Raw genomic sequence first — 17,336 nt, 5'->3', positions numbered from 1 at the left:
CCAAGAATAACCTCTTTAGAAGAGTACTGGCACGTGAGCTCCCTCAAGATGAGGCTTTCCCCACAAATCCCAGATATGGGAGATGCCCATATATTATAAGCTGGGGTGCAGAATATTGGAGTATCGGGGTGCAGAATGCAAGTGATGCTCGGGGTGCAGAATGTTGGCTAATTGGGACTGAAGTTGGTGTAGAGTGCTGGAGTATTGGGGTGCAGGGGCGCAGAGTGTTGGGGTATTGGGGTGCAGGGGGTGCAGAGTGTTGGAGTATTGGGTTGCAGGGGGTGCAGAGTGTTGGGGTAGTGGGAGATGCAGGGGGTTCAGATCAAAGTGTTATGGCAAATGCAAAGGGTACAAAGAGCGGGGTAGTAGGGGGTCCATGAGAAAACACTGGGGGAGCCCTGTCAGGTAGGATGTACAAGACTCCATGATTTCCAATGGTAATCCTGCTTACTACACTGCATTTAAAGCGGAGCTCCACTCTAAAGTGGAGCTTCCGCTCATTGGAACCCTCCCCCCCTGCAGCGCCACAATTGGCACCTTTCAGGGGGGAGGGGGGTGCAGGTACCTGTACAGTACAGGTATCTGCACCCACTTCCGGCATAGATATCTGCAGAAGCTAAGCCCCTTTCCGCAGAACCAACGCCCCTTTTCGAAGGTCCCCCGCTGTCTGCTGGGAAACACACAGATCCCAGAGACAGCGGGGACCATCCTTATTGCGCAGTAGGGAACCGGGAAATGAAGCCGCAAGGCTCCACTTCCTGATTCCCATACCCAAGATGGCGGCGGCAGCACCCGAGAGACGATCGAGAGATCGGCTTCGGGTGCCGTCATTGCGGGTGCGCTGGGCGGGTAAGTGTCATTATTTTAAAATATGCAGTATTTGTAGCTGCTGGCTTTAAAAAAAAAAAAAAACGGCGGACTCCCACTTTAAGCCCCATACACACTATCAGTTTTTCTGCTGAGTTTTTGCTTTAGATTTACCAAAACTATATAATATGAGGTCAAACCTTAGGAGTTTCAATGCAAAAAATGCAAAAAACCTGAATGTAAAAATTTGAATCTTCATGATCTTTTCATTTCTAAGAAGGAGTTAGATACTTTTAGAGTAAAAGCAGAACAAACTCCTATGAAAAGAAAGTAGAAAAAGGGATCAGGAGGTCCTAGTAGATGATAAGCTCAGCAATAGCGTGCAATGCCAAGCTGCGGCAAGCAAGGCAGACTATTACATCAGGGCCGGAGTAACATAGCGGCTGTTGGAGCTGCAGTTCCAGGCCCCTTACCTTAAGATAGGTAGGTTCATTTGCAAAAAAAAAAAAACTATTGCGTTTTGAGGGCCATAGAGGCACCATAACCCCCCCCCCCCCCCCCCCCCAAAAAAAAAGGCAAAGACTTACTCCGCCACTGGTCAAAATTTGGGGCTCCTAGGACCTATGGTTCCAGAGATATGGGGCTCCTGTCAGAAGCTACATACAGCGTGGCAGTTTAAATACAACCTGGCATGCTCTGTTTGCAGCAGACTAAGAGGACATCAGAGGCACTGAGCTCAATGGACAGCTTGGAGTCTTGGACCAAAGGTAAAGTACCATTGGTCCCAGCTGCCCAGCAAAAGACACATGCTCCCTTCCAGCCCAGTCCTCTTAATTACAAGGAAACACATGGGTTTATGGGTATAAGGTTTACCTATAATCCCATAATTTTCTCACATAGTTAAGAGGGAGAATGATTTCAATGGGGCCACTCTGCAACTGCAAGCCAAACTCACACGCAGTAGTAGCATAGTCCAACAATGTAAAACTACCATTCAGCAATGTAAAAAAAAAATGTTAGCCACCTCCCTTCAACTTATATCACAAGTGACCATTTCCCAACCTGCAGATGACAGACCCTACTCCAAAAGATATCACTTCTAGTTACTCCCCCCACTCGCTGATTGATAGCCCTCCATGACCACCTCACACCCCACTGCTGACAGACCTCTCTCCCCAGCCTGTCCCCACACACCCTCTCACCTGCTGACCTGTGGATGGGGGAATCACTCCCGCAGTGTTATTGTGTTCTCCCAGTGGGGAGCCTTCCCTACCCACACAATACAATGATCAGCATTGCTAACTATACCTGGCAGCACTGATTGTTTTGGGAAAAACCTGACAGGCTTCTCTGTCAGCTACCCCCCCCCCCCTGTCAGCTACCCCCCCCCCTCGCCTGTGATTGGCTGAATGAGTCATGTGCAGGCGCTGGGCATGAGAGTCTGTGATTGGCCCGTTGGAGCTTGCCCCATGTAGAGGCGGGGCTGGACTGTGGGTGACCACGGCCACCCATGTCTCCTCACTGAGGTCTATTTCTCATCTGCTCTCTCAACCTCCTCTTTCAGCCACCTCCTCTCTGTAAGCCAACCCTCCTCTGTCAGCTACTCCCCCCCCCTGTCAGCTACTCCCCCCCTCTGTCAGCTACTCCCCTGTCAGCTATCCCCATGTCAGCTACCCCCCTCTGTCAGATACCCCTCCTCCTCTGTCAACTACCCCTCCTCCTCTGTCAACTACCCCTCCTCCTCTGTCGACTACCCCTCCTCCTCTGTCAGCTACCCCCTTCCTCTGTCAGCTACCCCCCGCCTCTGTCAGATACCCCCCCTGTCAGCTACCTCCTCTTCCTCTGTCAGCTACCTCCTCTTCCTCTGTCAGCTACCTCCTCTTCCTCTGTCAGATACCCCCCCCCCCTCTGTCAGCGACCCCCCCTCTGTCAGCGACCCCCCTCTGTCAGCTACCCCTTCCTCTGTCAGTTACCCCCCCATCAGCTACCCCCTCCCCATCTGTCAGCTACCCCCCTCCTCTGTCAGCTACCCCCCTCCTCTGTCAGCTACCCCCCACTTCTGTCAGCTATCACCTCCTCTGTCAGCTACCCCCCTCCTCTGTGAGCTACCCTCCCCCTTCTCTGTCAGCTACCCTCCCCCCCTGTCAGCTACCCCCTCATCAGCTGCCCCCAAACAGCACACACACCCCTTCTTTCCCCACTCCAGCGGGGCTAATGTCCTGCAGCTGGTTCTGTCCTTGACTCATATAAATGTGATAGGCGTTTATGAAACTGGGCGAGTACCTTAACTGGGTTGCTAGTAAAAATGCCTTTAGAGACTTTGAGACAAATTGGTTTACGCATCTGATCAGGTTATATAGCCAAGAATGTATCTGCTTTATTAAACTTTAGGTACATGGTTTTTGCCGGGCTCTGCGCATGGATTTTTCGGCCTCTTCTGCTAAGACCAAGTCCAGTTCAAGTTTGGTCTTCTCTATCAGGTATTTATTGGTAGGTGTGGGGTGAGATAGAAACTGGAGGTGGTGGTAGCAATATGTATCTTCCAGGTGTTTCAGCTTGAGTTTTTTTATCCTTACAAAGTTGGGAGGAGACACGGATGCAAGTACCCATAATGACTGGTTTGTGAGCTTCCCATAGTAGTACAGGTGAGATATTTGGAGTAGCAGGGTGCAGTAAATACTCTTTAATCGCTAGTTGTATATCAAAACAGTAAGATTTATTAGTCAAAAAAGCTTCACTCAGGCACCAAGTGCAATCTGTAGACTTTGGAATTAAGGAGGCCAATGAAATAATTACTGCACAATGGTTTGACCAGGGAATTGTTGGATTGTAGAGTGTAGTAAAGTAGGGGCAGATGCTATTGGAATAAATATGTGGTCAATTCTTGTGAAAGACTCGTGGGGATTAGAATAGAATGTGTAATGGCGACGAAGAGGGTTACATTCTCTCCAGGTGTCCAAAAGAGCTGCATCCTGCACCAGGCATCTAAACGCTAGAGAGGGTACACGTGCGTCTGAATTATAGGGAGATCTATCGAGGTTGGGAGAGTCTCCAGCTCCAGAGCACATTCCTGGATTTGCTCCTGAACTGTGAGTTCCAGGTTGTCTACCCTGGTTTCAAGATCAGCTGTCCGCTGACCCAGCTCATAAATCTCCTGGGAGAGGAGATCAGTGATCTGGTCTGATGTGGTCTTTTTCCATTTGGTGGAAAAAGTATTTTTTGGGAGTGACCTGCAGGATGGATCACAGGAGAGGAGCTGGGATCGAAAGGTACTTCATCATCACTGTCATCCCATGGCAGCAGGGAGAAGGAGGGTCTGTGTGTAGAAGCCCCAGCTTTTGCCATCATCTTGGAGGAGGCACGGGTCAGAGCCTCTTTGATAAGTTTCTGCTTCTGTTTTAATTTGTGACCCGTGAGAACCATCTCACCCAGTCTGCGGCAACCTCCAGAGTAGGAGCAGGGAGCGGCTGTGGCGATCCAGCGCTTCTGATCAGTCAGAAGCCGTGGCTGTGCTGCGGGGAGTGCGGAGCCCTAACAAGACACATCTGCCATGTTAGACTTTGCGCATGCGCCTGCCGCTAGTTTCATATTTTAACTGACATTTCTTTTATTAATGAAGTCATATTTTATGGGTACACAAATGCTTTTGTTTTATTTAACCATGCCCCTTTAGGCTGGATTCACACCTATGCAGTTTTGGTGCTTTTTGCATTTTGCAGATTTGCACTACAGTCCATTTAACATGGTTTCCTATGGAACACGTTCTGTAGTGCAAATCTGCAAAATGCACTAAAAATGCATAGGTGTGAATCCAGCCTTAAGCCCCCCCACCCCACTGTTAATGCAATTTGGCCACAGCCACTCTTCACCATAGAACAGCTCATTACCATTCTCTTTGGGTATCCCAAAAGGTGTCCCAGGTATTTTAAAATCGTATAGCGTGTACTACAAAAAAAATTGCAGTGTGCCATGAAAGTGTTCGGGTTTGGCTTGAAGAAAAGGTGGCAACCCTATTGAGAATACCTGCCTCAAACTGTCAACATATTGCAGGTCAATTTCATGGAACAAATGGGGGAACTAATGCCGCGTACACACGAGCGGACTGTATGGCGTACTTAGTCCGTCGAAACACATTTCAGCGGACAATCCGCTCGTGTGTGGGCTTCAGCGGACTTTTTCAGCGTGCAGTCCGGCGTACTAAGAATTTCGGATTTTTCAAAATTCTGTCCGTCGTACTCGCATTTCGGCGGACAATCCGGCCGTGTGTATGCCAGTCCGCCGTACTTTTGAAATGAGCGGACTTTTCCCGCCCGGAGAAAAGTCCGCTCATTTCGAACGGGTCTCCAGGTAGGCGGGGCCCGCGAAGGAGACGTCGCTGGCCCCGCCGCCTGGTATGGACTTAAAGGGGAACCCCAACGCCGAAAAAAATCGGCGTGGGGGTCCCCCCCAAGTCCACAACAGACCTTTGTCCGAGCACGCTACCCGGCCGGCCAGGAAAGGGGGGCGAGCGAACGCCCCCCCCCCTCCTGAGCCGTACCAGGCCGCGTGCCCTCAACATGGGGGGTGCCTTGGGGAAGGGGGGGCACGCGGCCCCCCCACCCCAAAGCACCTTGTCCCCATGTTGATGAGGACAAGGGCCTCTTCCCGACAACCCTGGCCGTTGGTTGTCGGGGTCTGCGGGCGGGGGGCTTATCGGAATCCGGGAACCCCCTTTAATAAGGGGGCCCCCGGATACCGGCCCCCCACCCTATGTGAATGAGTATGGGGTACAATGTACCCCTACCCATTCACCTGTAAAAAAAAGTACAAAAAAAAAAAACACAACACACGAGATAAAATACTTTATTGCACAGCTCCGGGGGTCTTCCGTCTTCGGGGGTCTTCTCGCCGGACTCCTCCGCTATCTTCTTGTAGCTCTTTTGCTAGCGGAGGAGTCTGGCTTTCTTCCTCGCCGCAGGCCTCTTCTCCCGACTTCGGGGGTCTTGTCCCCCTCTTCGGTTCTTCTGCCGGGCCACCGCGCCTTCTTATAGCTTTTACAGGCGGTGGCCCGGTCTTCTGTCGCCGCCGCCGCCCCCTTCCGTTCTTCTTCTTCTTCTTCTTCTTCTTCTTCTCCAGGAGATGTTGACTCGACGCTCTCTCCGGCCACAATGCCAGGGACGCACTGCGCGGCCACTTATATAGGGACAAGGGGCGGTGTCACATGGCTTTATGTCACATGGGCTGGTGTCACATGGTGACCCCGCCCCCTTACGATGTCACAGTCCCCATGTGACATCAACCCATGTGACCAACCCATGTGACATAAAGCCATGTGACACCGCCCCTTGTCCCTATATAAGTGGCCGCGCAGCGCGTCCCTGGCATTGTGGCCGGAGAGAACGTCGAGTCAACATCTCCTGGAGAAGGAGAAGAAGAAGAAGAACGGAAGGCGGCGGCGGCGGCGACAGAAGACCGGGCCACCGCCTGTAAAAGAGCTATAAGAAGGCACGGTGGCCCGGCAGAAGAACCGAAGAGGGGGACAAGACCCCCGAAGTCGGGAGAAGAGGCCGGCGGCGAGGAAGTAAGCCGGACTCCTCCGCTAGCAAAAGAGCTACAAGAAGATAGCGGAGGAGTCCGGCCAGAAGACCCCCGGAGCTGTGCAATAAAGTATTTTATCTCGTGTGTTGTGTTTTTTTTTTTGTACTTTTTTTTTACAGGGGAATGGGTAGGGGTACATTGTACCCCATACTCATTCACATAGGGTTGGGGGCCGGTATCCGGGGGCCCCCTTATTAAAGGGGGCTCCCGGATTCCGATAAGCCCCCGCCCGCAGACCCCGACAACCAACGGCCAGGGTTGTCGGGAAGAGGCCCTTGTCCTCATCAACATGGGGACAAGGTGCTTTGGGGTGGGGGGGCCGCGCGGCCCCCCCCCTTCCCCAAGGCACCCCCCCATGTTGAGGGCACGCGGCCTGGTACGGCTCAGGAGGGGGGGCGCTCGCTCGCCCCCCTTTCCTGGCCGGCCGGGTAGCGTGCTCGGACAAGGGTCTGCTGTGGACTTGGGGGGGACCCCCACGCTGATTTTTTTCGGCGTTGGGGTTCCCCTTCAAGTCCATACCAGGCGGCGGGGCCAGCGACGTCTCCTTCGCGGGCCCCGCCTACCTGGAGACGCGCTCGAAATGAGCGGACTTTCCTCCGCGTGTGTGGGCGAGTCCGTTCATTTCAAAAGTAGGGCGGATAGTACGGCGGACTTAGTACGCCGTATTAGTCCTCTCAAAAAGTGCCGTGTGTGGACAAGTAGCCCATTCGGAAAGTCCGACGGACAGTCTGGCGGAAAGTACGCCAGACTAAGTACGCCATACAGTCCGCCCGTGTGTACGCGGCATAAGAGCCATCAAGGAATCTGCAATAAGGTTCTGTTGGATTTAATAATTTCAAACAACATTTCAAACAACATGGAACTTATTAAAGATGTGCAGTTTAGAGACAACTTGGGCAAAAGTGATCATGGTGTAATCATATTTGCCATAATTTACAGGAAAGAGATGCAAGATGGTATACCAAGAACTCAATCAGTTAAGATGCTTACTGCACAACACTAAATGAATCAATAATACACTCACTATTGCCCGATCACCTGTGTATTTACCACTACGCTCAAGTGAAATCCCCTCCACCCTAAGCTGCCACTTAAAGAATATATTAACTAATGTGCAATGTTCCTATTATAAATAATTTAAATATGTGGTGCTAAAGTAAAGTGTATATCACACCACTAGATTCTATGCTGCAAAATGTATCAAATCCAAATCCAAAAAATAAATAAATACATTTCCGTGAAAGAAATATTAATAAGGAATAAATGATCATTCAACCATAGAAACAAAATTCATTAGATAGCTTAAAAGATAACCCAGTGAATAAGTGATAATTTTACACCATACACTCAATCACTCCTCAAGGAGTATTGAAAAAAACATTATACAGTTTTATATGATGTTGTAAAAAGTCAGTGAGTCTTCAAAACATGCTTCACTTTAACAAACAATATTGATCAGTGTTTTCTCAAAGCGCCTTTCCTTCACCGCACCGCTATGAAATGTGATTCCTCTCCCCCTTATGTGAATTAACTCACCGACTATATCAGCCTCGCACTCATCGTGTTTGGCTAAAAACGCTTTCTAACCCCTTTTTGCAGGGATGTAGATGACAGGCATACAATCCTTCACTTCAGTAGGAGAAGAGCTGGCCCTCTTGACGAATTTCATAAAAGTGCTCTCATGCAATATAAAAAAGAAATGCTCCCACAGCGTGATACCGTTTAAAAACTTTTAATTACACACAAGAAGATCCTCTCAAATTACACTCACAATTAAAAAACTTGTAACCACGCCAAATAAATCAAGTCACAGCGCACTTTAACACAGCTGATTGCCGAAGCCTTGGTGATCTCAGTGGACCCAGGACATGCGGGATGCACTCATCAAATCTCTCACCGATCCTTGGCCTCGCCAGCACCTTGGTAAGGATAGACGTGAGATATCCAATGTTTTCTCTCACTCTCTAGTAGCCATGCCCCGATATGTTTCGTCATTCACTTGACTTAATCATGGGGTTGGCTACTCGGCAGGACGTATAGCTTTTTATTCTCACCGCAGCTCAATCTCTGAGCGGTGAATTCCCATGCACTTGTGCACTAGCTGTGTCTGCTATCTGACCAATGCCTCAGCTTACACTGATCATTATTAACATTCCCTCTGTCAATAAAATAGTTACATCTTATAATCAAGCAGTATACAAAAAATCCCCGCTGTCAAATAGTCTTTAACTCTGTGAACGGGGGAAACAGCCCATACACCCGCTGATCTACATCGGTTGCTGCAGGAATGAAATTTATCATTAAAGTATCTCACAGTCACAGATTATATAACCTGTTACTGCATCAAGGAATGTGCATATTTAAAACTAAAATAAGTAAGTAAAGAAGCAGTAGTTACTTATAAAAACCTCCCCCTTGCTTTCAGAGCTTTGAACAAACAGATTGGAGCCGAGAAAAATTTACTAATCTCATGGATCATTAAATAATCTGAGAGACAGATCATTATCATGGTGTAGACTAGTCCGTCATTAAAGTGACCTCATACCCCTAATGAATATATAATATATAAGTATGTGAAATACAAAGATATATAAACATGTGAAACATACTGAAAAGTAATGACAGTGACAATTCTGCAACTGAGCAAATTTCTGTGTTTTTGATTTGATTACATTATTGAATAATTGTTATTATTGTTATATTATTATTTGGTATAATTATTTATAGTTATTTATTATATTATAATTTATGATTTCATTTTTAAAACTTTATCATACCCGAGATGTCTGCTAGACTCTTGTTTGGACAGATTTAAGTGAGTTATTCCTAAGCCCCTGTACACACGGTCGGAGATTCTGCCAACCAAATCCGTTGGATTTTGTCCGTCAGATTTAGTCTGACGGATTGTGTCTGAAACTGTTGCATACACACGGCCTGACTACGTTGTCGAAAAATCCGATCTTTCAGAACGTGATGACGTAATTTTGTTACGATGGGACTACATTCAGGCTAGTAACCAATAGCTTTGATGTAGGAATGCGTGGCACTTGGTCCGATCAAAATTCGCTACACATGATCGGAGTATGTCCGATCGAACCAGTTGGTCGGGAAATATTTCCAACATGTTGGAAAATTGGGTCCGACGGATATTCGGACGGAATCAGTCCGATGCATACCACACACAGCACACAGTCGGATTATCCGACGACACGGTCCGATGGGACACATTCCGACGGATTCTCCGACCGTGTGTACAAGGCTTAAGAATTTCAGGACTACAATATAAAACGCCAAATTTCCATGCAAAATAATTGTACCGCTTTCAGCACCTATAATCTGAAATAATCGTACCGCCAGGGAGGTTAAAGCGGTTCTTCACCTAAAAAAAAAATATTAAAAGCCAGCAGCTACTAATATTGCAGCTGCTGACTTTTAATAAATGGACACTTACCTGTCCCAGGGTCCAGCGATGTCGGCGGCAGATGACGAGCGATCGCTCGTCTCTCTGCTGCCCCCGCCGCCATCCTCTGTCAGGGAATCGGGAAGTGAAGCGTTGCAGCTTCACTGCCCGGTTCCCTACTGAGCATGCGCGAGTCGCACTGCGCGTCTCTTCTGGTCCCCGCTGTGTCCTGGGAACTGTGTGTTTCCCAGAACACAACGGAGGGGGGCATCTGCGGGGGTCTGCGGCGGTCTGTCCCGGAAGTGGGTGTAGTAATCTGGATTATCCAGGTAACTGCACCCCCTCCCCCCTGAAAGGTGCCGATTGTGGCACCGGAGGGGGGAGGGATCAGATTAGCGGAACTTCCCCTTTTGGGTGGAGAACCGCTTTAAAGACTATTTGACAGCGGGGATTGAATTAACATAATAATGGGGGAATAATATGTCTGTTGTTTTTTGTATACTGCTTAATTATAAGATGTAACTATTTTATTGACAGAGGGAATGTTAATAATGATCAGTGTAAGCTGAAGCATTGGTGAGATGGCAGACACAGCTAGTGCGCAAGCGCACAGGAATTCACCGCTCAGAGATTGAGCTGCGGTGAGAATAGAAAGCTATACTTCCTCCCTAGTAGCCAACCCCATGATTAAGTCAAGCGAAGGATGAAACATGTCGGTGAGCTGCGGTGAGAATAAAAAGCTATACGTCCAGCCTAGTAGCCAACCCCATGATTAAGTCAAGTGAATGACGAAACATGTTGGGTGTGGCTACTAGGTGATTGAGAGTGAGAGAAAACATTGGATATCTCACGTCTATCCTTACCAAGGTGCTGGCGAGGCCAAGGATCGGTGAGAGATTTGATGAGTGCGTCCCGCATGTCCTGGGTCCACTGAGATCACCAAGGATTCGGCAATCAGCTGTGTTAAAGTGCGCTGTGGCTTGGCTTATTTGACGTGGTGACAATTTTTTTAATTATGAGTGTAATTTGAGAGGATCTTCTTGTGTGTGATTAAAAGTTTTTAAATGGTATCACGCTATGGGCGCATTTCTTTTTTATATTGCATGAGAGCACTTTTATGAAAATTGTCAAGGGGGCCAGCTCTTCTACTGAAGTGAAGGATTGTATGCCTGTCATCTACATCCCTGCAAAAAAAGGGGTTAGAAATCATTTTTAGCCAAACACGATGAGTGTAAGGTTGATATAGTCGGTGAGTTAATTCACATAAGGGGGAGAGGAATCACATTTCACAGCGGTGCGGTGAAGGAAAGGTGCTTTGAGAAAACACTGATCAATATTGTTTGTTAAAGTGAGGCATGTTTTGAAGACTCACGGACTTTTTGCAACATTATATAAAACTGTATAATGATTTTTCAATACTCCTTGAGGAGCGATTGAGTGTATGGTGTAAAATTATCACTTATTCACTGGGTTATCTTTTAAAGGGGTTGTAAAGGTTCGTTTTTTATTTTCCAAATAGGTTCCTTTAAGCTAGTGCATTGTTGGTTCACTTACCTTTTCCTTTCGATTTCCCTTCTAAATGTTTTTTTTCTTTGTCTGAATTTCTCACTTCCTGTTTCTCCTCATTAAACTTCACACCATCATCCGAACGGTGTTTAGTCACCCAGAACAGTTTACTGAGGAGGAACAGGAAGTGAGAAATTCAGACAAAGAAAACAAAGAAAAAAAAATATTTAGAAGGGAAATCGAAGAAAAGGGTAAGTGAACCAACAATGCACTAGCTTAAAGGAACCAATGCAGAAAATAAAAAACGAACCTTTACAACCCCTTTAAGCTATCTAATGAATTTTGTTTCTATGGTTGAATGATCATTTATTCATTATTAATATTTCTTTCACGGAAATGTATTTATTTATTATTTATTTTTTTGGATTTGTATTTGATACATTTTGCAGCATAGAATCTAGTGGTGTGATATACACTTTACTTTAGCGCCACGTGTTTCAATTATTTATAATAGGAAAACATTGCACATTCGTTAATATATTCTTTAAGTGGCAGCTTAGGACGGAGGGGATTTCACTTGAGCACAGTGGTAAATACACAGGTGATAGGGCAATAGTGAGTGTATTATTGATTTGTATAGTTTATTTTTAACCACCTGCTGCTATGGATGCTATTAATTATCTGCCAACTAGACAGATTAATCCTGAGAGCATCAGAAGGAAGAATTAATGTTCAGAAGTTTAAGGTGGGATGTACCTCCTCAGGATAGTTTAATTGATCGGTGTTCAATGGATGAGTGGCTATCTTTTTTTAATAAAGTAGGAAAGGAGCTGCATAATCTAGTTTTAGAAAGGAAACGGCGATAATTAGAGAAATTGAACAAACAGATTAGTGAGATAAAAGAGAGATTGGAACCATTAGGTGTTTCCAATCAGTTTAATTATTTTAATAATAGTATGAAAAAGAAGCTGGAGAAATGGGATAGGGATATACAGAGAAAGAAAGTGAAAAAATATAATAGAGATTCAATAGATTTTAAAAATCAACTAATTTATGCATGGCAACGAAATGAGATGTCGGGAGCTACTGGTGAAGGCACTAAAATGGATAACACGGTTAATGAACCCCAAAAAAATATAGGTGAGAACCATGGAGGGAAAAGAAAAAATAAACCGGTCCCTTTGAACCAAACTGCCCAGCATTATGTTAATGGAAAATTTGCACCTCAAAATTATATGGGAAATCAATATGGCGATGGTTATTCCTCACCTGGATCCCATTCATCTGTGAGAGGAAATGATTATCAGTATTATAATCAACAACCATTTAGACAGCATGATAGGGATTACCAGCAACCGAGGCCAAATGCACAGTATAATCAAAGGTGGCAACAGAACTCCCCATATAACCCGCACCATGAGAGGGGGAGCCCTATCCCAATAACAAATAGATTTGCCCCGCTGATGGATGAGGAACCTGAGAGACAGCTTTATGGGTACTATAACCAATCTCAGGGGCCACCACCCTGTCCTTTTTTAGGACCACGGGGAGAGGGGGAGGTGCTCCCAGGGGGCCCTCATCTCCTATAAACAGGGGAATGCCAAGAAATGGGGGTCCTCAGAAGCAGGACAGGGACCAACCCATGTATCAAAGAGACCAAGGGGATGTAGAGCCAGGCGACGGAAACAACTCGAAAAAAAGAATGAGGGATGCATAAAGAATGGTGTTTTTAATCTAAGTGGGATTGAGTTAAATGAGAAGGAGAGAAATATATTAAATATGGGGTTGAAATGTGTGCCCAGAAAATGTCTAAATAAGTTTGATGTATATGTTGATTTTCACAGATTCATTCGTACTTTAAATATTAAAAAACATTTCCTGAATCATCCGGGGGCACCACGGTCGGGCCACTCTGAAACTATAACACGTATAGAAAGTGGATTAAAGAATCGGTCTGTGTTTAACCTTCAGAATCCTCATAACCATTTTGTAGAAGTATTTAAGAATCTAGTACTTAATGATGTAGAACAGTTACCTTTGAAAAAACAAGTGAATCCTAAATACATCGAGGAAGGGATTAAATCTTTGGAAGTTAAGAAAAATATTATAATACGCCCTGCTGATAAGAGGGGAGGGATTGTGATTTTGGATAAATCCTTTTAACATAACCAATTGATGGATCTTGCAGGGGATGCATCTACCTACAGGAAGTTACAATGTGACCCCACTAGTGACTACAAATTACAATTGGAGTCACTGGTTGAATGGCGGTATGGAAGTGGAGCTTTGAGTGCGAAAGAGAGAAGGTACCTGGCTCCCAGTGCGTGTAGAATTCCTATTATCTACACTCTACCCAAGATTCACAAAAATGCTACCACCCCCCCCAGCTCGACCAATGGTTAATGGCATAGGGTCTGTTACTGCAAGGCTGGGGGAGTACTTGGATCGATTCCTCCAGCCAAGCATAAAGATCACTAAGACCTACTTGAGGGATACCACTGATTTGTTAAAATCATTGGATGCGTTAACTTTGTCTTCTTCTGCTGAAGTATATCTTGTGAGGGCAGACGTGGCCTCCCTCTACACTATCATCCAGCATCAAGATGCTGCATTGGCCCTAAATTGGACCTTATGTAAGAGGGATGACATACCACACGTCCAGAAGGTGTTTTTGGGCCATGCCCTTGAGTTTTGCATGGCACATAATTACTTCTGGTACGGTGGGTCCTTCTACTCACATTAGGTTGGCGTGGCTATGGGAGCAAAATTTGCCCCGAGCCTCGCCAACCTGTTTATGGCAGAGTGGGAGGACAGGACAGTATTCAGAGGTAGACCTGCCCAACTGAAATTTTACCGAAGGTTTACAGATGACCTTGTGTTCATCTGGGAGGGGATGGAGGCATCAATTATGGAATTTCAAGAAAAATTAAATGATAACACCTGTAACATCAAGTTAGACTATGTTGTTAGCCAAACCTCTGCCAATTTCCTAGATTTAAAAATAGAATGAAATGGAACTAGACTTGTGACGACAGTGTTCTTTAAAGACACAAATAGAAACAGCTATCTGTCAATTAATAGTGGCCATTACCCTTCCTGAATTAGGAATATCCCGAAGGGACAATTTTTGAGAGTAAGGAGCAACTGTACAGAGATTCAAGAATATGGGGCGCAATCACAGATTTTGAAAGATAGATTTCTACAAAAGGGTTATGAGGCTCATTTTTTGGATAAAATCATTTCTGAGGTGGGGGGAATCCCAACAGATAAATGTCTAGAAGAGAAGGTAAGAGTACTGGATAATGACCAACATCAATGGGGGTTTATTTCAGGTTTTCATCAACAGTACAGGGACATTGAACAAATATTTGGGAAATATTGGCATATCCTCTGCAGAGATAAACATTTTTAGGAGGAGTGCTGCCGAGCACTCCAAAATTCATCTATAGACGTGCACCAAATATAGGAGAAAAAATTGTTAAAAAAATATTGGATCCACCTATGAGACAAATCATCTCCAATGACCTGAAAGGCTTTTACGCGTGCAGGAGATGTGTGTGCTGTAGAACAGTGAGTCAAACTAATAGGGGGATCACAAGTATTGCAAATAGAGAAGGGGAAAGATTTGAGATTGGGGAATTCATGACGTGCAATATGTCTTATGTGGTTTATCTTTTATGGTGCCCCTGTGGGATGTTTTATGTGGGACGCACCAAGCGACTACTAAGGGTGCGAATCTCGGAAACATTTGGCAAACATCCGGAAGGTGTTCCAGTACCACAGCATTTCCTTGCACTTTAAGGAACATCACCAGCAAGACCCAAGTCTTCTTCAGTTTTGTGGGATTGATTATGTTCACCCCTCTTGGAGAGGGTCCAACCGGGTTAGGGATTTGTCACAAAGGGAAACCCGGTGGATATTCTTAATGAAGTGTCTCTCTCCAAGGGGGATGAATATTGAGGTAGATTTAAATTGCTTTATTAGCAATTTTTGATCTAAATTTCTGATTTAATTGTAGCTGCAGGTCACTGAACTGCAATGCACTCATAAAATGATATACTGTGTATTGGCATTTATTGCATATAGTTCCTGTACATCTAGCGCTCGCACAGATGTTTACAAACTATGCGCACATTTTTGGTCTATGGGTGTATATAATTGGATATATTTATTTCTGTTAATTTTTTTTCTCTCTTCTCCCTTTTTTATTCCTCTTTTTTTATTTAATTTATTATTTTTTATTTTATTTTTCATCTTTATTTTTATAATATTTTTCTATAAATATTTTCATGTTTATTTTTATTTTGATTAATTAATATAAAAAGTTTTTACCATTATATACACATTTTTTTCACATGTTTATATATCTTTGTATTTCACATACATATATATTATATATTCATTAGGGGTATGAAGTCACTTTAATGACGGACTAGTCTACACCATGATAATGATCTGTCTCTCAGATTATTTAATGATCCATGAGATTAGTAAATTTTTCTCGGCTCCAATCTGTTTATTCAAAGCTCTGTAAGGAAGGGAGAGGTTTTTTATAAGTAACTACTGCTTGTTTACTTACTTATTTTAGTTTTAAATATGCACATTCCTTGATGCAGTAACAGGTTATATAATATGTGACTGTGAGAAACTTTAATGATAAATTTCATTCCTGCAGCAACCGATGTAGATCGGCGGGTGTATGGGCTGTTTCTCCCGTTCACAGAGTTAACCCCCCTCACGGTATTCCCGGGTCTGGCTCGGGGTGGAGATTTTGTACCAAAAGTGGTAACCCCGAACCAGACTCGGGACTGCACAGCTGAATCCAGGGAGCTCTTACTTACCTTGTCCCCTGGATCCAGCGATGTCCCCCCGCTGTACGAGCGGCTCGTCCTCCGCTCGATCTATCAGGGAGCCGAACTCCATTCCCTGCGAGCGTTGCGATGCATGGGGACGGGGAACGGCGCCAAATTCAAAAAGTGAAACACACACATTACATACAGTATAATGTAATCTTACAGATTACATTGGTGTATGTAATTATTTCACATCACCTTTGTCCCTAGTGGTCTGTCCAGTGTCCTGCATGCAGTTTTATATTATAAAAACTGTTCTTTATGCCTGGAAACTGGAGATTGTCCATAGCAACCAAAACTGTCCCTTTACATCAAAAATTATTTTAGACCAGCTAGAAAACAGCGATAATAAATGTATCTATATAACTTTAATGGTTTGATTTACTTTAGATTTATCTTCAACTATGTAGTGCAAGGGCTTGCCCGATTGCATACAAATTAAAATTGTTTAGGTTTGACTTCATATTATATGGTTTTGGTAAATATAAAGGAAAAAATCTAAAGAAAATTGTATAGTGTGTATCTAGCTTTACATGGGAATAAAATGGAGAACGGCGGTATGTGACCAAAACAGTTTTATGGGTACTGCAGCACCTCTCCTGTAACACAAGACTTTGGAACAAGTAATATGAAACTCTAATACACATGCTGTTCTTTACTATATTTTTGAAACAAAGAATATGATAACCATTGACTGACTGTTTATTACATAGTTACATCATTAACCACTTGCCAACCGCCGCACGCCAATATACGTTGGCACAATGGCAGTGGTGGGCAAATGGACGTACCTGTATGTCCCCTTTAATTTACGGGGCTAGTGGGCGCCCGCCCTGTACAGCATGACTGTGCCCACAGATCCCGCCGACTCAATGTCCACCAGTGTCCTGCGAGAGGCAGAACGGGGAGATGTAAACAAGCCATTTCTCCCTTCTGCCTAGTTACATGACAAAGATCTACTGCTCCCTGTCATCGGGAGCAGTGATCGCTGTCATGTGAGTAGTAGCCCACCCCCCCCCCCCCCACAGTTAGAATCACTCTCTAGGACACAGTTAACCCCTTGATCGCCCCCTAGTGTTTAACTCCTTCCCTGCCAGTGTCATGTACACACTAATTAGTGCATATTTATAGCACTGATCGCTGTATAAATGACGATGGTCCCAAAATAGTGTCGAAATTGTCCGATATGTCCG

Source organism: Lithobates pipiens, unplaced genomic scaffold (assembly GCF_037356315.1).
Source record: "Lithobates pipiens isolate NorthernLeopardFrog02 unplaced genomic scaffold, aLitPip1_a1.2 Scaffold_16, whole genome shotgun sequence".
In the NCBI taxonomy this organism is placed as follows: domain Eukaryota; kingdom Metazoa; phylum Chordata; class Amphibia; order Anura; family Ranidae; genus Lithobates; species Lithobates pipiens.
This window is presented reverse-complemented; position numbering follows the sequence as displayed.